We start from the raw sequence: 3,102 nt of genomic DNA, 5'->3' as shown, positions 1-3,102 counted from the left end.
CTCACTCATTGTTTCTTTCTGCTGAGGAACCTTTCATCCAGTGAGACCTTTGTTTATAATTAAAAGGAAATAAAAATGAACACATAAAACAATGCTACAATCTTAAATGACGGGAAAGTTTCTACAGGAAAGGAGTATTACATAATTTAAGACAACTTTAAAGGCAAACACATTTGGATATCCACATTTTATCAGCACATTTTAGCACAAACGCTTATTGTAGAAAAGTAAAATATGTCACAAAACTCATTTATTGGGTGCTATACAATATACTTTTATAGAAATAAGAATCACTGTAAGCCCCTGGAAAGGCATGCCTAAGGAAGTTTTTTAGAACCTCTTTTTCTTTTGCACCTTTTCAAGGGCCTCTTTAACGTCTTTATTCCTTAAGCTGTAAATCAGGGGATTTAACATGGGAATCACCAGGGTGTAAAATAAAGAGGTTATTTTGTCCTGATCTAGGGAGTAGGCAGAACTGGGGCGGAAGTACGAGAAGAGCAGAGTTCCCTGGAAGACGGCCACAGCAGTGAGGTGGGAGGCGCAGGTGGAGAAAGCCTTGAGCCTGCCCTCGGCAGAGCAGAGCGGATCTTCAGGATGCATACGATGATATAGCAGTAGGAGACCAGCACTTCTGGAACGCTACTCAGCTCAGTGCAAACGAAAATGATAAATATCACCAGATCACTGATCTGTGTATCTGAGCAAGACAGTAGAAGGAGAGCAGGGACATCGCAGAAGAAATGACTAATCTCATTGGACCCGCAGAAGCACAAGCGGAACGTGAGCACTGTTCACCAAAGCATCCGCCATCCCCACCAGGTAGGCCCCGGCCACCAGCAGGGAGCACAGCTTGCCGGACATGTGGGCCGTGTGGAGCAAGGGGCTGCTGATGGCCCGGTACCGGTCGAAGGCCATCACGGCCAGCGGCACGCACTCGGAATCTAAAAACACACATAAGGTGAAGAACTGCTGCGCACAGCCAGCAGTGGAAATCGCTTTCCTTGGAGCTAAGAGGTCCACCAGCATCTTGGGTCCGAATACGGTGGAGTAGTAGAGGTTACAGAAAGACAGGTGGCTGAGGAAAAAGTACACGGGCGTGTGGAGACAGGAATCCATCCTAATTAAAATGATCATTCCAAGATTCGCTAGGAGTTTGATGAGGTAAACCGGAAAAAAGAAGGCGAAAAGGGGCCCTTTGAGCTCAGGTTGTTCGTGATTCCCAATAAAACGAACTCACTCAGGGAGGGGCAGTTCCCTGTGTCCATTCTTATTTCTTGTATAATCTTGAAAACAAATTATAAAAGATAAATAGACATATCTTTAATTCTTTTGTACAACTACAAATTATCAGCAGCACAAATCAATTTTTGTACCTGTAATTTTCTTTCTTAACTACAGATAATTATTTTGCTAAGTGCCACTATTAAAAACACATTTCATCTGTTGAAAATAAGAACAAGAAAATTCTGAGAAGGCAGCTGAGCAAAGCTGATTGAAATCTGGTTGCTATTGAAGTGGGATGCTACTCTGGGAAGCCATCTTTAATTTCTCTGGTCTTTATTATCCTTTACTTTAGGGAGTATGTTTTCAGTGTATTGGAATTTCTGTGCATTCTCCAAGTGGTACATGTAAGCATCAGTCATGGGCAGACTCGGGTGCAAGAGGCAGGACTAGGCAGGCATGCAGCATTCTTAGAAACATTACCACAGATGAAAACTAATTTCAATTATGATGTTCCTCAAAATTTCTGATTGGTTTTAAGAAATATTGTGTTGGCTGCAAAACGGTGAACATATCTCTGATGAGTAAAAGGTGAATCGTATTCTACTGTCTCATGGCTAATGTGCTCTTTGGTGTTCAGCCATACAGTACATGAAAGTACCTTGCTGTTCGCTCCAGCGTTCTGCTGATTCTCAGGGTGGGCTGGAGCTAAATCCTGACACTGTACAGAGAAACTGCGAAGCAGAAGTGTATGCACAGTAATGTGGCACATGATACTGTATGCCAAAATTTAGTAGATTTTAGATGGTTTTATTTAAAGATGATAACATTACAAGGGACACTAGATAGTTCTGGGATATAAAGGCTGCATGCATTATGTATATGTACATGTTTTCCTGAACTTGCAGGACATCAGAAAAATAGGATACAGGAGATGCATATTTGAGCATCTATCTTTCATTTCTTTATTATTTGCTGTTGTTTTGGTTTAGATAACTGTGGCATGTGGTTGATATGGAATTGAAATCACATATATTGTTCTTTATAACTTGATGCAATTGTAACATATAAACCCAAAGAAATAAGAAAGCCAGTGAATTCACGTAGGCACCTGCACAACGATAAAGTGCGCAAAGGCTTGCCTATGCATACAGGTTAAAACACAGCCGTAATGATGCTCTGTGGATAACAAGGTCAGTCAGAGTCTTCCATTTCTGTATAGAAAATGCGATGTTGAAACACTTTGGTTTCAGTGATGTATGTGTGTCTGTATTTGTAGCAGCACAATTTCTCATAGCTACATCTTGGAAACTACCCAAATGCCCATCAACTGAGGGATGAATAAAAAACATATGGGATTTTTACACAATGGAGTATTATTCAGCTATAAAAAAGATAAATTTGAGGCTTTTGTACATGAAGGATGCAGCTAGAGACTTCATGGTAAGTGAAATAATTCAGATCCACATGTGCAGACTTCGTATTGTCTCTCTAGTGTGAGAACCTGAAAGAGTAAATAAAATCTGAAGGGGACAGCAGATGCTGTGACAAGGAAGGAATGTGTTCAGCAGGAAGGAAAGCCTGGGATGAAGAAAGGGAGAAAAGAAAGAAGGAAAAAATAATGCAGATAGTTTGGCTAATTGTACTTCCAGTTTCTGCTGGTCTTTTGAAAGGAGCACTTAATGCTTAAATTCTTTTCTTTTTCTTGTTTATTTTTTCTCTTGCGTTTCTTATAACTTTTTGTTATTTTTTTTCTTTAACCCAACCTTGCGTGTTTATATCTGGCATCCTGAGCCACTGATTTGAAGGTAGCATCATGCGTTCCAGCAACCATTGTTGAATTTCTATTACTGTATTTAGTGCTTTATTTTGTATCATTTT

At 40.2% G+C, this 3,102-nt stretch overlaps 1 pseudogene; it reads right to left on the bottom strand.

Moving 5' to 3' along the window:
• Window positions 1-330: 330 nt before the first annotated feature.
• On the bottom strand, window positions 331-1,274 carry LOC101574905 (annotated as a pseudogene).
• Window positions 1,275-3,102: the final 1,828 nt, after the last annotated feature.

The sequence above is a fragment of the Octodon degus genome, unplaced genomic scaffold (assembly GCF_000260255.1).
Source record: "Octodon degus isolate 3935 unplaced genomic scaffold, OctDeg1.0 scaffold00283, whole genome shotgun sequence".
NCBI lineage: Eukaryota > Metazoa > Chordata > Mammalia > Rodentia > Octodontidae > Octodon > Octodon degus.
This window is presented reverse-complemented; position numbering and strand designations above follow the sequence as displayed.